Below are 23,895 nucleotides of genomic sequence, written 5' to 3' on the forward strand. Positions count from 1 at the left end.
ATTTAAAAAAATGTCAGGACTCAGGCCAAATTCTAGTTCAACTAATTACATTTATCTTGCTATATCTCCTTTCAGCTTTCAACTGAAAACGATATTCTTTTCCACTCTTTATATTAAACTCTTGCCAATGTGTGAATTGCAAGAGTCACTTAGTAAAATAACATTATCTCTCCCTGCAATAGTATAAGGAGAGTAGGGAGTTTTTTGAACCAATAGTTTGTAGTTTATTGTAAATTGAAGAAAAAATGAACAGTGGTGGATTTGGAGAAAAACCTCATCACACATTCATCACAGTTCCTCATATCTGTGAAAAATAAAAAGGCAAAATGGCAGCCAAAGCTAGTAGTTGTTCAATTTGTTTCAAGTTTACTTAACCTGACTCAACTGAATGAATACATATTGAACATTTTTGGTGTGCAGGGTATTAATAAGCATCCTTGCCTTATGTGAAAGCATTTTATCTTATACATATAGAACTTTTCTATAAAGTAACCAATTTTCCAAATAAAAGGTTGACCTAGATTTATGGTGAGATTATATTCTAATGAATAATATGGAATATTACTGCTACATAGACATGCACCAGCTAAACTGTGATACAGGAAAAGAAAGGAAGTGAATTTACAGATTTGAGGAGAATAAAATGACACCTGATGGGTATTGTGGAGCATTTCATTGACCCATTAGAGCATTTTACATTTCTTTTAATTTCAGCCTCATGTGGAACATATGCAGTTGTGTACTCATAAATTTTTAACAATCTGCTCTAAAAAATTAAAGAAACCTTAAGTTGTACCATTTACTGATATGTGTGGTACAGATACTCCCACCTTAAACCAACTTCAAGCTGCCAATGATGTTGGGAAGATATGTGACGATTGGCCTGATGCTAGCTGACTCCACCACACCACTGAATATGGGGCAGATAGGAGTATCCTCATTTTGGAGTAGAGAAAATGGATGCGGAGCTACTAAAGGACTGATCTGAGATGAAGAGGTGAAGAATAATAGGGTTAACCTAGATACCTTCTGCTACCAGTTTCTGAACTTTTCTTCCCTTAGAAGAAACCATTTAGGGTAAAAGAAATGAAGACACACTCAGAGGAGAGAACAGTAGAGAGAGTTGGGCAGAGATTGGAAGGTAGGGGAGAGAAACAGAAATAGTTATTATATACATATATACACTTGTATAATATATCTATTATCTATAGCTATAGGTAGATATATTGACTATTATATATAGACATAGACATATATCTATATGTATATAGATATCTCTATCCATATCTATTTTCTATCTATCTATCTATCTATCTATCTATCTATCTATCTATCTAAAGAGAGAGAGAGAGAGAACAAGATGGAAAGAGCACCATAGAGACCAGCAAGTCTCTTACAAACAAAGCCTGCTGCCTCAGAACCTCTGGTTCTAAACCCCTTTGACTAGATTTGCCTTCTTTCCTTATTTAAGCAGGTACTCATAGGAAGACATACACTGAAGATGCATCAGTCTCTCTGCATTTATGACGTATTTTTACACCCTGGGCCACCCAGTAGTAGATGACAGGGTATGTCCTTGGATAGAGTCTATTCTTTTCTGGAGTTCCTTCTTTCTCCCATAAAGCTCATCTGAGGTTGTACATCAAACCATTTTGAGTGGGGATGTTAGGGAGGGGAGGTGAATGGTCCAATCCATTTACTGGAAAACAAACCAAAATGAAACCAGTTTAACATGACAATATTGTTTGTTTTCATCTGGCAGAACTGCAAGACAAATCTGTTCCAAATGGCTTTGTTTATACGTTTTGAACTACTAAATAGAGCTTCATTTACTAGATTTTGAAAACCAGTGAAAGTAATTTCACATTAAAAGTCTAGACCAGGGGTGAGGCACCCCTGGCCTTTGACTTAATTTCATGAAGGCAATCAGGAGCTTAAAGGTAATATCCTGATTTATTTCTATAATTAGTAAAAGGTAAAGTATAGTTAAAGGTCTTCAGCTATAATATATTAAAATGTCACAAGTTTAGGCTATCATTCATAACATTTTCCTCTCTCTTTTTGGATGTATATTAATTGTTCTCTTTTGGTTTATTTCCCTCTCCCGTTTTTATTCCTCCTCTCCTTCATGTTCTAATAAATATATTTCTTATTTGTGGTATTCTCTGCAGTTGTGGAATCCCTGTTAGTATAACAATAAGCCACCTAATATTTCATTTCCTCACTCTTCTACCCTATCACCCATATTGTAAGTAAATTAAGATGAGGTTTGGTTTATTTGTTTTATAACCAGACCACTTATTTAATTATTTGTTGGATCCTTGTTTTACAATTAACAACAAAAACAATAAAATGTTTTCCATCCCTCCATGATCAGCATTACTTTGCAAAGAAGACAGGGGGTTTATATCCATTACCTAAAAAGTCTTATAGCACCCCTTCAGAAGAAAGGCTTATTACATATTTTAATTTTGTAAAATTCAGAAAAACAGAGGAAATAAGGTGATTTTCTTTAAAAAATAGCAAAATGAACTCAGGCTTGAACTCGTATTTCTGAATTATTATTCTATTATTCTTTCTACTATGGTACACTATTTTAAAATCAAAACACACCAAATTTTTAAATACCTTTTCATTAAAGATAAATATTTGGGTGGGAATGTATTGCATCATTTCTCTATGGAAGAAACAAATAATAATACTTTACTTTCCACAATAAATGTTTAATAGAGATATAATAAGGAGGCAAATATATAAACGGGGCCAATATAATACCCATCTTCTTGGAGAAAACATTTAAAAGCAGTTGAATAATGAGATTGAATAAATTAACATTAATGTGAGGATATGGGTTATGATGATAAAACCACTTAAACTTTTCAGCATTAAAAAATCTGTAGAGTATTATTTTTAGAACTAAGGATTCATCTTCCCTCCTTCATTTTAGTTTTCATTGTGTTGCAAAGAAGTCACTTTTTTCTCTAATCTATGAGTTCACAGAATTCACTTAAGTGTTTCAAGAAGCACTGCTTCTCGTAGGGTCTGGAAATCAGCAGGGTGACATTCGACAGTGTGCCTGTACATGGATGGATGGAACTGACTTATCACCTGTCACCTATATCACCCAAATCACCCGTGTGAAGCAAGCTGACTTGGCACCAAGCTGGCAATTATCTGGTGAACCCAGCCTAGTAAACTGCCTGGACTGATAAAAGTTCAAAGAATAAATATAATTGCATTGGGAAATCATGGAGAATCCTTTCCGATGATTTAAAATGCAATATCTTGACTGGATTCAATTCACCACAGCAGGCCAATCAAGCCATCTAAAATCAGACAAAAAATATAGAATGCTTTTAGAAGCATTCTATAATACCTGGTTCAAAACATATCATAAATCTCATCTTTATAAAAATGTAAATAATTGGTATAAATCATGCTGAGTCCATGTAAAAAAGTTACTCACCCATGCCATACTACACACACACACACACATTGCACACACACCTGCAATAACCTGAGTGAAGAATTCAGGTTAATAGGGCAAGCATGAAAGAGCTTCACTCAGAATAGGTGAAAAAGAAAAGAGGAAGTAAAGGTTATTGACAGTAGAAATCTGACTTCAACAATTAAACAATGGATATTGTCAAGGTTATCTCAGTCACAATAAGAAACTGCACTTTTAAAAGTAATTTGCTTTATTAGTTCTTAAAATATTAGGCCACCCAGAGAACTTAGATGCCGAGAATCAGGGCCACAGCAATCAGAACAAAACGAACAATTATAATGTCATTACACTTAATTTTCTAAGGTTGGGAACTTCTTTCTCTTTTCTAAGTGGAAAGAGCCGTGTTGTGCCCAGCATTTATTAAATTGTCCTGAAATGGCAGACAATCTTGGAGAAACGAGTTCCCTCTGCCTTTAATATGATAAAAAGGGCACTGGAAGTAAGAAGCACTATATGTAAACTTATTTTGGGTGAGCTTCTGGGTTGCTTAGACATTAAGATGGCTAAAAATTTCATCTCACATGTCACAGTCAAAAACAGAATAGCAACAGCTTAAAAGGATATGTCTGGAAGATTTCTAATGCTGTATCTGGACCTAGCAAGAAACAGCACCTTGATCAACCAGCAATGTATGCTGCAAGCTAGGAATGAAGAAGTGGAACCTCATATGGCACCTTTGTGATCCCGAATAATGGGATTGGAGCTGAGGTCAAGAGATATCCAGCCCCATGAACTTGAGAAAGTGGCCATTGACTATCATGAAATTAGTTTCTTTACCTTTTAATAAAGAGGATGCTACTAGATAATTTTCAAGCTTCTTATTAGCCCTGAGATAAATTATTAGTATCTAATATTTATACAATATTACAATTCAAAACCCTTTATATATATTATTTTTTGTGTTATCATTATAAATGTATAGATAAAGAAACTAAAGCTCGAGGACACTAACCAAGGCGAGACACATAGAAGTGGTTTTGAGATTCAAACTTAGTTTTCATCCAACTACCGCACTGTCTCACACATATACAAAGGTATATTTCTTCAGGCACACCAGCTCTATCTCCTATTTTAGCACCCACCAATTTTTCAAGTGTATTCCCCAAGTCTTCCCTTCTGAGGCTCCCATCTTTGGCCTTTGCTAAAGAACACTAATCTGTCATGGCAACCGTTCCAGCTTAGCCCAGACCCAGAGTGAGACTCCTCAGTATATTAGCACTGGAGCCACCACTCACTGATGGGCCTCCTACTCAGTAGGGCCCAGTCCCATGGACTTCCTCTATAATGACAAAGGCCTCCGGGCAGACCGGGGCCAGAGGAGAGTGAGGCAGCAGATGATTTCTTCCTTGAGATCCTGCTGTTTTCTCTGTGGGTCATAAAAACAAATGAGCTGAGCCATAATGGTGTCACTAGAAAGCATTAGAGGGAGCAGTTTATTATGTTTGCTGAGAAGAGTTTGAACAAAACAGACAATCCTGGTATCTGAACCTGAAGGAAGCAAGTGCTTCCAGTGCCTTCCTACTATATTTAGGTTATGTGGAAGAGTGGGTAGGAATGACTTGCCTGTTGTAATGAAATAGTGGTGATGGTAGAACTATGGCATAGTGGGGAGAGCTCGGGGCAAAAGCCCAGCCTGTTGTCTTCCCATAGACACTGATTGACAAAGCTCTACTTGTATCATAAACGTAACCTGGAATCTATTGCTCCTTTCATAATAGGAATTTATAAACTGTAAATGTTTTATTGAATCTTGATTACAAAAAATTATAACAGTATATCCTTAATTATCCTCATTTTAAACATTATCCACGGCGTATTAGTTCCAGATTACTGCTTCCTATCTATCACCCAGCAGTTTTTTGGAACTGTTCCAGCAGACACTAACTGCTTGAGCCAAACCAGACTAGAAATGTAACACAAGGTAGCCCTCCTACTAGAAAGAAAGGAAAAAAAGAAAGAGAGAGAGAGATAAACCAAAAACAAATTCTGAAAATTATAAAGTAGATTCTACATATCAAATTTCATTAGACAACTGAATATTATTCCATACATGCTACCCTCTGTCATTGATTTTAGAGAAATAGCTTAGGGATGGAGAGAAGGAGGAACAAGGATTATTTGATTACCCCTCAAAATGATGATTTAGCAATTCAACATTCCATTAAAGTTTGTTTAATGCAATGTTGAATTGATTTCCTAATTTATAAATTCAAGAAAGTTAAAGTCCACAAACTAGGTTGCCGAGTAAGAGAGGACTGTGTAATGCATTCCAAAACCTCATGTAGATGACTTTTTGATTATATGTGCAACTTCTTTCTTCCAGTCAAACCAATGAGGGAGGCTGGCTTATTCTGATTTACAGCAGTAAATGGCACTTGCCTTTTGATTTCATTTGTGTGATAGGGTTATTTTTAATATTAAAGCAAGAAACCAGTTTCAGTATTAAAGTTTCTTAATAAAACAGTTTTGGCCTTCCAAATAAAATGGGACATTCTACTATTTAAGTTACTCCATTTGCATACTGAAAATGTGTACAATTTTTTAAACTGATAAGAACAGATACTACACTTGATCTTAGCCAAAAGGTCGAGAAGCGATAAATGTGTACAATTTTTTAATTAAATTCAGTTTCTTGGTGAGTTAGAATCTCAGGCAGGCAGACAAGCAGTTACCTGTTTGGTTTACCAATCTATGAACCAAACGAAGCATTTAATCAAAAGAAATACAATTAAAAAACAATAGCAACCTAAAATGAGTATTTATTTATAACTTGCTAGTATATTCTTCTCTTTGATTATTAGCACTATTTTTTTAGGATTAAAAGACATGGACTCTGCTACTGTCATAGTATTTCCTTTTTAACTATGGGCTACAAAGCAGAAATATTGTACTTTTCATCCCCAATATGAACAATATTTAGTGAAGGTAATCGTATAGATTTTTTCAAAAATACAAAGAAAGCCTTTTAAAAAGCATTCATATTCCCCTTTCTTTTTAAAATACATTTTTAAAAGATTAGGTGAGGATCAGTCTCCCCAATAGACTCTTATTTTTCCTTACAGTATCTGTACGAAAAGCTCATTTGCAGACAGCTGCAATATGAGCTTCCTTTCCTTGCCCTGTCATTGACCTCCAACCTCATCTAAAGGAACCACCTTCTTTCAAAGTGAGAAGTTATTCATTTACCATAATAGCTCTATTCTGAGCCTCTTTAGCAGAAACTGGCAGTTGTGCCCAAATAAGAAGGTTTTGTGATCCTGGCTACTGTCCTTACATAAGAGAACAAAACACTAGGAAATTTCCGTTGCAATAGCCACAGCAGGTGGCCACGAAGTTGGTGTTTAAAACTATGGCTGATGTGCAGGGATCACAAAAAGAGAAAGAAAAATCATTAGGAGTGTGCACTTGCTCTGGTTATATACTTGGGTTTGCCAATTATGTTCTCTTAACTTGACAGCTTATTCATTGAGCAAGAGCTGCTACATTAATAGTGCCTTGACAGTCTGCTGTGTGCAACTTTAAAATAAAACCACTTCATGAAGAGAAGTGAGAAACATAAATGATAAGCCTATTGGATAATCATTACAAATAAATAAAAAGCCTTTGATACAAGCAATTAGTCACAAGCATTACAAGTGGAAATGCAGTCCAGTGTTAAAGAGACAGTTTAGAAGCACATGGCACATTTATCACAGCTCCACAGACAAGTTATTGAGCTGTCTGTGAAAAAACAGAGCCAAACAGGAAAGCTTTCAGCAGCGAACAGTGGTTGAGGTCCTTGATTGATAGGGCTAGATGATGCAAAGCTGTCCGATGGCTTTCTGCAAAATAAAATGAAAGAACTCAAGGTCTTTCATGGTGCTCTCTGACCACAGATGAACAGCTACTTTATTATGGCCCAGACTGAGGTTGCACCTTGCTCTGTATTCTGCCACTTGCTGATGCACACCACTGACTTGACCAACCAGCCATTGTGTTTAACATAGGGGAGTCTCCCATCCTCACAATTTTTTTTAAAAAGGTTTATCATAAAGTACAGAAGTCTACGCTGGTTAGAAGCTGTTATTGTTGTCCTTACCAACAGTTCTTGTGATGACAGTGGTACAAAGATTGTTACAGTGTGCTTTCCTGAGCAGACTCACGTTTTCCTTCAGTACCATGGCCCCAATGTGCAAGGTGACTTTTTCCCTCAAGAATCAAGATGCCCCTGGCTGGTGTAGCTCAGTGGATTGAGCACAGGCCTGTGAACCAGAGGATCGTGGTTTGATTCCAAGTCAGGGCACATGCCTGGGTTGCAGGCTAGTTCGCTGCAGGCCAACTCCCAGCAGAGGACACACAAAAGGCAACCATACATTGATGTTTCTCTCCCTCTCCCCTTCTCCTCTAAAGGTAAATAAATAAAATTTAAAAAAAAAGAATCAAGATGCTACATTTATCTGTCTATCTATCTATCTGTCTGTCTATCTATTATCTACCAGGTTGACCAAAAATTCTGTTCAGTTTTTTTTCATATAATAAAAGGCACATTTTTCATTTTCACCAATAACTTCATTGAATTGTATATTTTGAGTATGTTGGCTGTCTTGCAAGTGGTTTAATGTTGATTGTTTTCAATTAATGTGTCCATTTAATCCCTACCAACTTCGACTGCTCTACCCGATGCTGGAATATCATCAAGCAAGACATCTCTAGCAGGGACCTCTGAAGACCACTTCTGACACGTCTGATCAGTCACAGCACTTTCTCCATACACTGCACAAATCTTTGTTTGTGTTTCAGTTGCATTTTTACCTTTCTTGAAATAATAAAGCATAATATGCTAACAGTGCTGTGTATTTTCTTCCATCTTGAATATTAAAATGGCTATATAAAAATTCACTATATTTTGATAAGTTCTTTTCAAATGCACACTGATATGACAGCTGTCATGATCCAATCTAACAAATTTGTTTTGAATAAAGTTAAAGACAACTAAGTGCTACTAGAGCCATCTTATGAAAAAAAAACCAAACAAACTTTTTGGTCAACCCAATATCTATCTATCTATCTATCTATCTATCTATCTATCTATCTATCGTCTATCTTGAGGATGCTGTATTTATTCTTATTTTCATTTTATGCTTTAAAATAGGGAATGAGTTTTAAATAGGTCAAGGACAGTGTTGGGAGGATTGTTTAAGAGAGGCCATCAACTGAAAAGTTGCTTTTAGTAGGTTTCAGTGACTGAAATTTGTTTTGTTAAGGAGTTTAACAGGAAATATTAAAATGCTATGATCTTTATTTCTAGCTGGATTTTGCCAACAATGCTTATTAATCTCAAGATAACCACTTTGTATTCTCCTAGAGAGAGTCTTATTTATGTGTCTGAGAGAGTGAGAGGGAAAGAGAGGGAAAGAGAGAAAAAATTAGGAGACTTGGTCTAAAGTTACTTAAATAGATGATATTCTTCCACACTATCTCTTTATACATCATGGTATAAAACAGATTCACTCCCTAAAGATATGGTTACCATAGTCCTTTGTTTAACATTAGAACATCATAAATTTTCACCTTCTATTCTTTAGCCACATTATAGAGTTGTATTGTTTGACTTTGAACATCATAAACTGTGTTCTTCAGAACACTTGAAATTCTATCTGTAATAAATGAGCGAACTGGTACAGCACATTCATTCAACAAAAGGACTTCATCTGAAATTCATTCTGACAAGGATGTATTTCTACAATGGAAGTGTATGACCAAAACCTAGTATTGTAACTCCTCTCCCTAAAGAAAATTAGGAATTGTACTATATTATAAAATTTCCTTAGGAAAAAAACAATGATAGTGGAAGCTATTCATATGTTCCGAGCTGAAATTTTTACCCCAAATATAAAAATATAAATATAAAGCAGAGTAATTATTAAAATATAATCAAAGTAAAACACTACTTTACTTTGTTTAAAGCTATCAGCAGAGTATTCCTCTACAGAAAACAAGCGTGTATTTTAGTATATCTGGCTCTATTTTCTTGCACAGCCAAAAAGAAAAAAATTGTTTCTCTCTAGGAACTCACATATTTCCCAATACCTGAATTCCTTATTATTCAAAGTACCTGTCCCCTGGGGAATCCAGACTATCCGAAGACTTCACCCCACAAAAGTAAGAACTATGCATTTTAACAAGTTCCCTAGGTGATTTGTATGCACTTCAAGTTTGAAAAGCCCTGCCTTAATGCAGTAGTTTTCATCCCTGCCTGCATTTTAGGTTAACCTGAGGACCTCTTAAAAAACAGATATGCCACCACCCCACTACAGACCAATTATATCAGAATGTCTGACAGCAGGGCTCACGCACTGGCATTTTTTAAAAGCTCCCCAGGTGATTCGAACATGCATTTAGAGATAGGGACCACCACTCCAATCAAAGCTACGTGCAAAGCTAGGTAATCTGTTGTGTTTACCTTCATGGAGCAGCTGCTAGGAAGCTCAAGTAGCTAACTTGAATTTTTTTACGTCAACTATAATATATTGTCAAGTTTCAGCTTTATTGCAATATAATTAATTAACATGAAATTGTAAGATATTTAAAGTATTTAAAGATATTTAAAGCATCCTGGTGATTTGATATATGTGCAAATTGTGAAAGGATTTCCCCCATCCAGTTAATTATCCACCAGCTCGTATTTACTTTGTGTTTTGTGAGAATATTTAGGTTCTACTCTCTTAGAAAATTTCTATTATACAATACAGCATTATCAACTATAGTCACTATGTTTTGTTGTTTTTTTTTTTAATTTTTTTCTCCTGCTTTGGCCCCCATAGTCACCATGTTTTACATTAGATCCTCAAACCTTATTTATTTACAGCTGAAAGTTTGTACCCTTTTACCAACCTCTCCCTATTTCCTCCCACCCCCAACCAATCACTTTTCTACTTTGTTTATATAAGTTTAACCTTTGGGCTTTTTTTAAAGATTCCACATATGTGATACTGGGTAGTATTTATCTTTCTCTGTGTCTGTCTTTCTCTGACTTATTTCATTTAGCATAATGCCCTCAAGGTCCATCCATATTGTCCTAAATGGGATAAATTAAAATAGAATTATTTTATATTAGGAGCAACAAAGAATAAGTTAAAAAGCAATATGCATCTATATCATGCTAATCACTCCAGTGAGCTTCCATACACTTTTTTCCCATTTAATTCTCAAAGCAATGTTATTTTCCCCATTTTATATATAATCAAATTGAAACTAGGTGGAGTTGAATAATCAAGGTCAGATAGCTCCTCAGTAGCAGAATATCCAGGAATCTAAACCCCCTGTTTCTAACTACAGAGCTTACACTCTAAAATCTTTGAGTATTCAATTCTTGCAGCTTTTCTGAATCCGTAAAATGGTTTTCTCTTAATTGCCACCTCACTTCTCAACACACACACACACACACACACACACACACACCCCTGTGTGTGTGTGTCCTCCTTAGTTCCTAGCTTTGGTTTAGACCCTAGAATGAAAGTGAATTTGCTCACACTATATTATGTATTAAACTACAGTGTTTGTTAAACCACAGATTGCTGATTCAGGTCTCGGGTGGGGCACCAAGAATGTATATTTCTAAGGAGATCCAGGGGATCCTGATACTGCTGGTCTGTGCTTTAAGAATCCCTGGGCCAATTTAATTGTAATGAATCTTACTGTGTTACCTGTCTTCATTATGAGCATCCTCAAATCATTTGTGTAAATAGAAAAGCTTCATATAAATGAAAATAGAAAAAGAGACAGAGAGCTGGTGATATATAAACTATGTTAATTAGAATTGATAATAAGATAAAACTTTAATAAGTGATTTTCTATCTCCTGCTGCCAAACCCTTCCCGAGAGATAAATGGAGTTCGACATTCTTTTCTCTACAATGCTGAAATTAGACCTGGTGTGGGATGGCAGGCAATGCAAGTATTCTAGAAGTCAAAGAAATTTACATTATGACATTGTTTAGAAAATAAATGAGCAATATGAACAATTTTAAGGTCTTCTCTGCTTTGTGTTCCCTAAGTTACTCAAATCATATCAAGATACATTTAATTATTCCATGAAATGTTTTGCTTCAAGTTATAAATTATAATGTCTGAAACAATAAAAGCAAGGGAATTTTGTTGAGTATATCTCCGTGATTTATGCTCTTAGTGCAAAATTGACAATTTAAGATATACACTTGGTTTTTCTTCATGACTTTGGAAAGAAATCTCCCATACAATAGAATAGTAGCTAGGAAGATGCCCTTAATTATTATGTTGAATATTGGTCAAAGGAGATTCAGAAAATGGCATATTTATATAAATCCATTTTAGCAAAGACAAATCTTCGCAACTCTATGACTTAAAGTTAACAAGCAGACTAATTTATTAGGTGGGAAATTAGGCATAGAAAATATGACATTTTAAGAGCATCTTTCTCTTCCTGGCCTGAGTAAAGTTTAAAGGAAACAAAACTACATCTTTCACTCACAACTTCAATGACATGTACTTTTCTTGAGCTGTTATAATAATAAAAAAAAAGCAAGACCCGCTGGCTATAACAAAGGTGTTTTAAAATGTCCATTAACACCCAGGTTTGAGGTGAAGCTGCTTGATCTGGTAATAGGAATGTCAGCTAGAACACAATTCTTAAGACTTTTTTTAAATGTGAAATACTGTTCCAGCAGAGAGTTGGTCGGATGACATAAAAAGCACAGGCTTGCCTATCACACTGATTACTTGATGTAATAGTAAGCAAGCTTAAGTGAACTGTGTGTCTTCAATCTTTCCAATCACTTAGGGATGGGCATCGGAGCCCGCCATCCATCATCCCTGGCCTGAAACATACGGTGCATCAGCAATCTTGGGCTGACCTAAATGATAGTAAAAGCCACTGTGCTGTTCACAATAAGAAATTGTTGTCCACTGAATTACAGGTTTGTGATTAGATTGCTAACATGGCCAACTTGATGTATAAGTGAAGTGTCTAGGGAAGATATTCTTCAGGATCTTCTGAAGATTAATTTAAGCCCTTGAAATGTAGACCAATCACAGAGTCAAAAAATATGTCAAGGTATTTTTCTTGTAACCCAGAAAGACCAGCTGTTACAACAGTCATTAATTTATTGCTGGCACCTTTATCTGCAATGGAATTTAATAAACAAGGTATATAATGGTTATCATCTCAGCATGGCTAGAATTGCCCAATACTATAATTAATATTTTTGTGTCAAATTCACATGGGAATAGTTATATCGTATTACAAGACAGGAATATAAACTAAAAATATCAGCTGTTCCTCATAATTTAAATTTTTACTTTTAAAATGTTTTACATTTTTCCAAATGTCTATCTAAAATTTCTAGTTGTGTGCTGTGCTATGATCTCATATCTCAGAACTATTTAAAGATATGTAAATCACCAGTAGACATGCTATGTATTACTTGTTTGCTTCCTTTCTCAAAATCAAAGAAGGTAGAATTTGAAATTCAACTTTACAGAAATTATCTCCAGGTCAATCAAACAGCCTTAAGAGGAGACTGGCACAGAAAACAGTAGGCCTGGCTTTCATCCAGTGCCTGCGTCTGAATCTACCATGTGGCTGCTCTTATCACTAGTATCCACATTTGGTAACACAGAAATAATATTTGCTGGTTTAGCCAAAGTCTTATTCAGGAGCATAATAAATTATTTCACCCTATTATTCACTCCTATTTTCAGCCACACTGCTAAGTGATTAAAATGATGAAGATACAGCAATGCCCACAGCCTAGTGGGAAGAGACGGACAAGAGAACAGGAAAGTACCATACAGAGCTTAATGCACAGAGAAACCACCCAGGTGCTTATAAAAAGTGTAAATTCAAGGGGTTCAAAAGCCCAGATTCTGAGTCAGTGGGTCCAGTGCTGGGCTCAGACACCTTCCTTTTTACCATGCACTCCAGATAATTCTAATGCAGATGGTCAATGGCTCTGCAAAAGAGTTTCCTAAGTGCAAGGAGTAAATACTGGGTGCTGTGGGATATAGGAAAAACATTTTACTAGATCTTAAAAGCAAAAAAAAGTTTGAGGGAAAAGGTGGTAGAAAAATAGACACTTCACAGGCATAATCTGGGGAGAGAGCGGAAAGCGTTTCCAGCAAGGGGCCTGTGTGGGAGAGAGTTTGGGGGCCTAGGGCAGCTTAAGTGGCATAGACAGGGTATGCATTTGAAGGACTTGGAAGGAACCTGTCATGAAAGATGTCTGCTTCTCTTCTTTAATAATTTATTTTTGAACATGCGTGGATGCAAAAAAATGTGTAAAAACTAGGCAATAAAGTTTTCCTTCCATCCTCTCCCCAGCTATATATTTCTCTTTCTGGAGAGAAGATGCCATTAACAGTTTCTTGTGTGTCTTTCCATAAATGCTAAGTGTATATATAAGAATTACAAGTATATATTCCTAGTGCCCTATCCTAACATATTAAAGAGCAAGGCACACTTGAACAGTTCTTCACCTTGGTTTTTTGACAAAATATGTGCATATTTTAGCGACTGAGCCATATCTCATTTTTTGTAAATACCCTCATAGTATCCATTATATACACACGCCATGGTTTATTTTACCATTCCCTTCCTGAAGGACAATTAGTTTATTTTCAAGCTTTTGCTCTTATAAGCAGTACTGTAAAGAATGAACTTATACCTAGGCCATTTCAAACATATGCACATATGTTAAATTCCAAAAAGTAGAATTTTGGAGTCAAGAGGCATTAGCATTTAACATGTTGGTAGATTTTGCCAAATTGTTCCCCATGAGGCTGTATTAATTTGCAAGGTATGAAAAAACTCTTTCCTTACTCTGCAAAAAAAGGAGTTAGACTTTCACCTTGAGAACACTGGGGAGTAAATCAAGGGTCTCTAGAGGAGGAAAGACCTTATTAGGCTTATGTTTTAGAAAGGTGTGCTCTCATTGCAATGTGAAGAATGGATGGATCGGAGTAGATAAGACAGGAAGCAGGATGGTCAGTTAGAAAGCTATGCAGCAGCTAGCTGAAAAGAAATAGCCCAGTATGGATGATGTGGAAGGGCAAGGATATTTATTAAGCATATATTATATACCAGAATCTGTGCTGAGCATGTACACTCATTATCTCATTTATTACCTACAACAGCATTGATGCATAGTGATTGTTATGTCTGATTTCAAACCAAGTAAATAAACAGATATATACATAAATAAAACAAAGCTGAGACTCATATGTTAATTAGTTGTGCATTTTATGTAGGTTGTTCATGGAAAACGTGGGATTCAAATCCAGGAGAGTATTAGTTCAGAGCAAGTGCTTTTAACCACTGCAATATCCTATCTCAGATGGAGAAAAGCTGATGCAATTGAGGTTTATCAAAGAGGTAGAATGGGCAGAATTTGGCAACTGACTGGACTCATGGTGTAAAGAAAAAGGGACATGTCATTGCTGTCTGTGAGAATGGGAAATCATGAAGACTTAAAATCTGAAAGCAAGAAATGGGAAGGGGAAATGAATTGATTTTTGGTCTGAGGTGCCAGTGGGAGGTAAAGCAGAAGATGTTTCTACTGAGAATCAGGAGGGCAGTCTGGTCTAGAGATGTCAATGGGGCATCGTCAGTGTGTAGCTGGGAAGTCAGCAGAATGGATGAGCTCACCCAGGGAGCAATGTTTCAGGAACAGGCCAAAGATGAGAAGAACATGAGTGAGACTAAGACTACTCCAAGAGATAAGAAAGGAAGCCAGAAGAAAATGGTATTGAAGAAAATGTTATCTCCAAAACCAAATAAAACCAACTAAAGCAAAAACATTTTTAATTACTTTTCAAATGAATTATTAATTCTTTTCCTTATTTCTAAGACTTCTCATATATTATGAAAAAAATATTCACGAACTATTCCCAAATGCAAGAAAAAAGAAGGTTATTAACACCCCCTCACCAGAACTATCTCATAGAGGTGATAGTCTAGGGGAAAATCACTTTCCCTAAGCTGGGCTAGAGTCCCGATACATTTCTTTAAGGCTCTAATAACCATGCAGAAAAGTGTCAAACTGAGGATTTAAAGGCAATGGCTATAGTCTCGGGAGAGTGTCTGGGAGTGATTCCTATGTACATGACATAACTCAGAAGCAGGAGAGTTGAACTCAATGGCTAGAATTCTCCTACATCACCTCGTATAAATCTGTGAGGGCTACCTGAAGGTTTATGTGAGCTGTGTGTCTAACACGTGTTAGAAAATCAGTCTCGTTATATTTTCCCTGTAAATCCTTCCAGGAGTTTTCTAGGTTTAAGGGCGACCTTCACATTTGGAATCAAGAAATGAGTATAGATTTTCTGAGGCTGCCTAGACTGTATAATATGCAGTTCATACGGTATATTTGGGGGAAAGAATATGTAGGCATTGTCAGTCAATTGATGGATTCAGTCTCCAGAATTTCCAACCTGCCCACTCTCTGAAACTCCCTCCTCAGGGAGAGGAAGGCCTCTTTTTAAAGGGAGGTTCATTCTCTGAAAGTGGAGGCACAGTCTCTGCCGTATCTAGTGCATGGTACAACCTGAAGAGATGGTCATGAGATTTTCTTGTTTAACATATAGAATCCATCTTGTAAGCTACAAATAATATCTCCTAAGTTAGCAAATCACATTCCACTTCTGAATATACCTATACTAAAAATGTATGATTGGACTAAAATGTATGATTGGACTAAACACATTTTTATGTGTTTAAACTGCTCTTTACAGGAACAGAAGCCTTGACAATTGTATAAATAAAATTATAATGTTATTAAAATATTCTGAAAAAAATTAGATGCCTAATACATACCATTAACATTGAAGTTAAATTAATATCTAAAGTTTTAATAAATAATTTTAAATCACTAGGCAAGATTTTATATTTTATAGATAAAAGCACTGAAATAATTATTTCTAAGTTCTATTAGAAATATCTAAATATCAATATTCCTTCATTCTGTCAAGTTTTATCTTCAACATCAATTGCTCGCTAACCTGAATACAGCAAACACAGTCGTCTTAAACAAAAAAAAAAAAAAGAAAAGAAAAACTATTGATTATTTAGGATGCATCCAATGAAGTCTTGATTTTAGGCACTTTTTCTGGAGTTTATTTTCTTGGAGTAATAAAGTCTACCTAATTTATAAATATTTGTCAATAAATATATAATTTTTAAGTAGGTGGGCTCATTTATATCAAATGCAAAAGAATTCTTCACCATTTAATATGTGAGTCACTTATGTGTGGACTACACATATGTCTGTGCATGTGGAAGTAGCAGCTTTATTTATTATTATTATTATTTTTACTTTGATGCTGAATCCTGGAACCAACAGCAGCAGCTTTAAAGAGCAGTTCCTGTTAAGGATGTTAAGTATTTGATCTTGCAGATCCTTAAGATATTCAGAATAGTGAAATCAATTTCTATGGAGTGGAAACAGGGATTTTCCAGCCCATGTCAGACCCAAAACAGTGCCTCTGACTTCTTGATCACCACTGTTAGAACAGTTAACAGGGAATTCACTGCCTAACGAGGTGGCCTGTTTGTCCCATCGTTCCATAGATCTAAGTGTTTGAATATTTTTGCTTAAATACTGCACACAAATCTTCCTATATATCTAGCAAAGGTCCTCATTCTGGCTTCGGGAACAACAGTAACAATTTTCCCCTTTTTCACTAGGATGGTCACTAACCATGTTTCTCATGCTAAAGTTTTATTTTTTGAGGCAAAACATTTCTATTTTCTTTAGTCATTCTTCCGCCTTATGGCTGTGAAAGCTCCTCATCAATTCCTGCTCTAAAAGCCCTTCTGGTCATGTCTAGTAGGGCTATAGAGCATCTCACTCACGTAGGGCAACTCCACACGTAGGGCATCTCTGGAGTTGGGTATTTAGCTTCTATCAATGCAACATAGAATATAAGCATGTATAACTCAAACATACTATTGGCACAGACAAACTTCCATTGCTTTTTGGAGTTAAGCATTAAAAATAGGGGTAATTTTAAATTATGATATATTTAAATTGTAAAATAATATTTAACTTAAGACAAATATTTAATGATTTGTCTTAAGGGTAATTAGGAGAATTTGAAGAATTCAGAGTATTTAAGCATAATGGGGAGTTTATTGAAAGATACACGAGAGTCCAAGCTTTCCTTTCTTCTTTCTAGAACTTACAGTCTATTCTTTTCTGCACATGTACTCATTCTTACTCTTTCTCTCCAGATGGGCCTTCAATGCTTTGAATTACTATAGCCAACCCCTGTCTTTATGTGGTCATTCTGATCTACATCAAATAGAAACTGCATTCTCTCTACATTCTCACCTCCCAATTTCTGGGACAGAAAATCTCATCTGTCCCAGATCTTTGCCCGTTCTCAGTTCAATCAGAGATGACTAGGGCTGTGAGGTTACATGGCTGTAGGTCATGTATCTACATTACAGGTTCCAGTTCTCTGAAAGGTCCTAGACAAAGCTGTGGGGAAAGAAAGCATCAACCAGACAGGCATGCTGAGAGCTGTCTACTCTAATACTATCAAAGCATGTGTCTATTTGGCTAAAACACAGTATTAAATAGAGATGCAAGACTGATAGCATCATACAATAGATACACTCTGAATCACCCATTCGGGTCATGAGAATCCCATGTACCAATAATCCCATCTAATATCTTGGCATAGGTTTATGAGCCATTTATTTGCATGCACAAGACCAAATGGAGAATGTGGATACCACAAGATATGAGCCACCTGGACATCTTTAAAGAGATGTTTACATTTTTAAAGTGGCTATAGCTTTAATTAAGCCCCTCCTCTCAGAGTACTCAGGTTTGCTCTCATAAGAGTAAAGATCTCATTCATCATGCCCCTCTAGGATGCCATTATATGAGTGAGTAAATATAGTTTGTATTGTTTTATATTTTTTATTTTGGTTTATTTATTTATCTCTGTAATAATAATGAATTAGGAAAAATAAACTATGAAAACGATGAACATTTAAAGTAAATGGTCTTTGTGGTCTTTAAAGAAAGGTGTATAAAGATAATTCCCACTCAACAACTCAGTAGAATTGAGCTGGTCTTTCACACAGGACAATATGCTTTTGTAGATACATGTTCTCCCTTTCACACTGAAAGCTTAACTTTTTAAAACACTTATTAATATAAAAGATTGGAGAAAAATTTTTAGGGTCTAGAGCTAGGCAAAGAGTTGCTGGTTATACTTGACTCCAAAAGCACAACCCATAAAAGTAAAAAATTGATAAACTGGACCTCAGCAAAATTATGACTGCTTTTCCCCATGGGAGAGAGTAGGGGCACTGCTGCAGGAAACTCTGTCCTTTCTCTGACAATTGACCTTAGCAGGTGACTTGACTCGAGATGCCCGGGAAGCTGCAAACCCTACTGGGGTGGCCTGCCTCAGGGACGAACTGACACTGGGGGGGGGCCGGTGAAGCTCAGGGCTTTGGTCTCCTGTACTTCTGGTCTGGAAACACTTCTCACCTCTCCAGCATCCAGCCATAATTAGGGATCTCTTTTTCAGGGAACCACATTTTCTATTATTTCACCACAAATACGAATTTTTCACAGTCACTGGATTTTTACTAATTGGAAATCCAGCTAAAGAAAACCACCATTATGCTCCTATATCCAAAACGAGTGACCTTAGAGTTGGAGTTGGGACAAGGGAGAGGGGGCAGGTTTTCAATCAGGAGCGTTTTTTCCATGGTCATGGATTCCAACTAGGGACTGCAACCAACTCCGATAGCAAATGTTCTACATATCTTTTTGGGGGTAACATTCAAATATCAACCAAGTTAACTTTATTTCTTTTTCCTAAGTACTTCATTTCATCCAAATTACAACCCCCCAAAATGTGTATGTGAGTGTGCATGTCTCTTCATTCCAAATTAACATCTATTTTAAATGTGTGGTGAGGCTCAAGGAGATTCCACCTGAATTGTTCATATTTTGTATCAATTCAAAATACATTTATTTATGCAACACATGCTTCTCTCTTTTCCAATATCCTAATAATGTTGAAGTATAACCCTGTGTGTGTTCGGTGGCTAGAATTTTTTTTATTCATTTTGGCTGTAGTCTTTTTGTACAATATCATCCAATTAGCTGCTTTTCCTAACTTTTGCTCATAATTTTAACTCCTTTATCAACTTTTTAAAAAATATTTTATTTATCTATCTTTAGAGGGGAAGGAGAGAGGAAGAGAAACATCAATGTATGGTTGCTTCTAGTGCATCCCCTGCTGGGAACTGGCCCCTGCTGGGAACAGGCCTGCAACCCAGGTATGTGCCCTGACTGAGAATTGAACTGTGATTGTCTGGTTTGCAGGCCCACACTCAGTCCACTGAGCTACACCAGCCAGGGCTCCTTTATCAACTTTTAAAAGCACGATTTGATTTTCACTTCTATTTGTTCATGTCATAGCTTTGTATTTGCTTTTATTTCTTTTCTGGAAGGATATGTCCCAGAATGTTAAACAGATCCTTGTACAAGGGTGGAAGTGAGAGAAAACATGACACATTTGAGGAAGTGTTAAAGAGCTCAATGTGGTTAGGACATAGAATGTGAGCCACAGAATGATGAGAGATGGCAGACAATGAAATAGTTGCCAGCTATGAGGAGATTATTGTCATGAAAGGCATATAACTGGCAGAAGGCAGGATCAGACTTTCTTACTTAGAAAGAATGTTCTGGCTTCTTTGTGCAACATAATTGAAGGGGTAAAGGATATCATTTGGAAAATAATTACTGAATTTTAGGTGAAAGATGACTGCAGCCTAAGCAACAGGATTGGGGAAAATGTGTAGATTTGAAAGATAAATTTAATAGAAAAAAAAGTCAGCTGGAAACTTGTCAATCCTTTATGATGCATGAGTAGGTTACAAGGATATGTTCAGATTGAAAATCCGATGGTCTCTTATGAAAGACTGACTCATTTCTACTGTCTTTAATCATATTTCACCATGTGCGTGCGACAGGTAGTCTTCTATATACAAGGCACTATTCATTTCAGTTCTATATCTCAGTGTAATTTTTCTGAAGATGTTAGGTAATGATTAAAATACAAACAATTTATAGGTTAGCGATATGGAACACTACAAGTGCAAATACTTCAAACAAGGTAAAATGGAGTGATGAGGTGCCCTCTGCCCTTGCTAAGTTCGTGTGTAGGCAATGGCACTCACTCTTTGGGCGACTGGCAACTGTCTTTAACTGAGATTCATATCACAAATATTTTCACACAGCCTAATATTAACAAGCATTGACCTAGGTACTAGGAAAAGAGGATGAATAAGATAGCTAAAATCTGTATGCTCATTAAGCTCATGTTCTTCATCTTTAAGAGGCATCTAGATTTCAGAAATATATAAATCATGCATCTCAGAATAAAGGAAAAAAAGATGTAGCTATAGAGTCTTACAGACATTCTAAGTCAACTGTTTCTAATGCATTTAATTTTATTTTAAAATTTTCCTAAAGAGACTGCCTTAGTATTCAAATATTTTCCTTGAGAAGACATTTCTTTCATTTTAGAGTTTCTAATGCAAAATGCTGCAGTTTTATATAACAAATGACATAAAATCTAGACCTTCTCCTCCTCCTCCTTTTGTACTTTTATGAAACAAGTTAACAGATATAGTTGTTGAATATAATCCATATATTTTCTCTGCACTCAGATGTGAACAAGTGCGTGCGAGGAGGGGAGAAGGAGCACATACGTGTTCATGGTGGTGGTGTTAGGTAAAGTTGAAACAATCCCACATCAACCTGTACTTCAAAGCATGGAAAAGTTCCAACAGACACTGTCTTAGAATGCATTTAAATAGGTAGCTAAAAATTAGAAGTAATATATATATTTAAATGTATATATGGTTGTATGTTTAGATTTCACAAAGGCAATATAGGAAAATGAATAGATTTCTTTTCATGTGAGTACTGACATATCTATCGTATGTTCCAAATGCAACAGGAGAATCATTACTAATTGTATTTGAAAACTGCCAAGTGAGCATGCACTTTCATGTGTAAATGTGGGTTTAATCTTTGATGTTCAAGGGAAGTGATTCATGGCCAGTTTTCACAGTATGTGAGGAGATGCTTTTTATCTGAGGGCTGACACTTTATGTATTCGGCTATAATCAATACTATTGGCTACGTGCTCTGTCGCTGAAGTAAAACTGTGATTGCTCTGCAAGTAAACTTTAATTACTAGCACGAACATCTCTGTTTTGAAATGTGGTAACCCGGTGTATCCTCTAACACAACTTTATTACCAGGCTTAACAATTAACCTAGGGTTTAAAAGTCTTAAAATGTTGATACTTGAAAGGTACAACCTGCATATTTTTTAAAAATACAAATTTCAATGCATAAATGTTTTTATGCAAAAGGCCACACATCTTAGAAGGGAGACTGAACTCAGTTTCCTCATCAGTAAAATGGAGATAATAGTTGTCAGCTCACAAAGTCGTCACTGAAATTAAATAAGGTATGTGCAAAGCACACATAACTTTGGAGCTGCTACTAAAATTGGGGAATGATAAACACTGAATTAGAGTGCTGATGTCTATGTCTGCATAGTGTTAATTTGTGCATTTCAGTAGCTGCTGTGGAAGCCCATGCTACACAGATACTTAACAACTGGTCTCCCTGCTTTAGTTCCTTTGATCCATCTACCGTACTGAGAAGTCTCTAAATTATAAATCTGAAGTCTTCCCGGTACCTACAGCACAGCATACAAAACCTTTCATAAATAGCCCCATCCCACTCCAAGCCTGTGCTATGCACCTGTGAAACTTATTCCAATTACACTTCTAAAATAGCCCATATGACATTGTGTTATTGTTAGTTCATCAGATACCTAACCTTCTCCAGATTGTGAACCGGGGGCTATGCCTCAAAGTACAAGACTATGGCTGGGGACAAGCCAACCAGGGTATGCTCTGCACACCTCACAAGATAATCACACTTGAAAGGATCCCCTGTGGTTAACACCTTTCCCAGGCCCTTTGAGGTACCAGCAGGTGAACATTTTGAAATTAAATTTTAAGGATATTCAGAAAAAAGAAATGAGCAAGAGTGCCTCCCACCCCCCTGAGGCTCTCCAGAAGCAGGTGGGTTCAGGGCAGCGGCTCCCTCTGTCCTCAGCAAAGGATACACCTTAAAGTAGTCCTGTATCTTATTCCTTTTAGTACACATGGAAACCCGCACAGTGCCTATGACATATTAGGTAAAATTTAGATACTCATTAAATATTAATTCCCTTCCTCTCCCAACCCTACAAATAGATACACATAGAATTATTCAAGCTACAGCCTTATGATGATGAGCAAGTCAAAAACTCAGATTCCTGTAGGAACCTAGTGAACACGGAGTAAAGCCAGTTTAGTTGATGTGAAGGAGGCCTGGAGAGCACACACTCGTTCCGAAAAGGGTGCCTCTCATAGCCATCTGCTACCCAGCTCCAGCCGAATGTTATTGCATCAAGTGGCAATTGTGTCCTCTCTTGCTATAGTTTATGAGAAGCCAGACATCCAGAACATCCTGTGAAGTCTCTTGGTTTTTAAATAGTAATAAATTCTTTTTTCCATGAAGTACTGTTGAATAAATCAAGTAGAATCCATATACGGAGGACCAGGTTGAACCTGTGCTATAGAGCTCTAAAACTTGGCAGTGTAGAAATTACTTCTACACATCAGAGCATGAAGAGATCTATTGCTCCTTCCAAAAGGCTGGGATGCTACTTGTAAGCCACCAGGCTGTTCATGGCTGGGTTCCAACATGCTGTCTTTCCTCATGTAAGAAATTTGGTCAGTACCTGACTCATAAAATTATAGTTCTCCTTTTAATCAGCAAGGAAGAATTTCTGCACTGTAAAATCTTATTAAGGGAGTTTGATTGAGAATTGAATGTGGTCCAGGACCTCTCCAAAGCTCATTTAAGATATTTGATATTTGAGAGAAAAGGCCTAAATGGGCATGTTAACTATCCATTTACCTACACAATTCCAAATTCCGTCCCTACACTCTCAGACCATCAGAAAATAATGTCTTGGACCACATTATCTAGTCAATTGAAGATATGGCTTCTGAGCTATGGCTCAATATCATGTTCTTTGATTTTATAGATGGTTGATATAAAAAGTATCATATTTAAGTGTACTTTTTGTACCTTTAAGAAAGCTGGTCAGAGGTATATTTTACTGTGTGTCTTGTTACCACATTATGTTGGAACTCATGTGATAAAGTCCAGGAAAAGTAGTTCCAGGAAAGGGTGATTATCCTCGCAGATGCATCTGTATATGATACCTTAATGGAAAACATTTCTTTTCTTTAGTTTCCAGGCCAAACTTC

At 36.3% G+C, this 23,895-nt stretch overlaps 1 protein-coding gene and 1 pseudogene across 2 annotated transcripts in view; both read right to left on the bottom strand.

The window, feature by feature from the left end:
* Nucleotides 1–23,895, bottom strand: part of WDR72 (WD repeat domain 72) — a 203,859-nt gene that overhangs the window by 35,195 nt on the left and 144,769 nt on the right. The gene's annotated exons all lie outside the window — the stretch shown is intronic.
* LOC118992677 (uncharacterized) lies at nt 5,987–6,106 on the bottom strand (annotated as a pseudogene).

This window comes from Sturnira hondurensis, unplaced genomic scaffold, assembly GCF_014824575.4.
Source record: "Sturnira hondurensis isolate 20B ecotype Veracruz unplaced genomic scaffold, ASM1482457v3 Scaffold0008196, whole genome shotgun sequence".
In the NCBI taxonomy this organism is placed as follows: Eukaryota; Metazoa; Chordata; class Mammalia; order Chiroptera; family Phyllostomidae; genus Sturnira; species Sturnira hondurensis.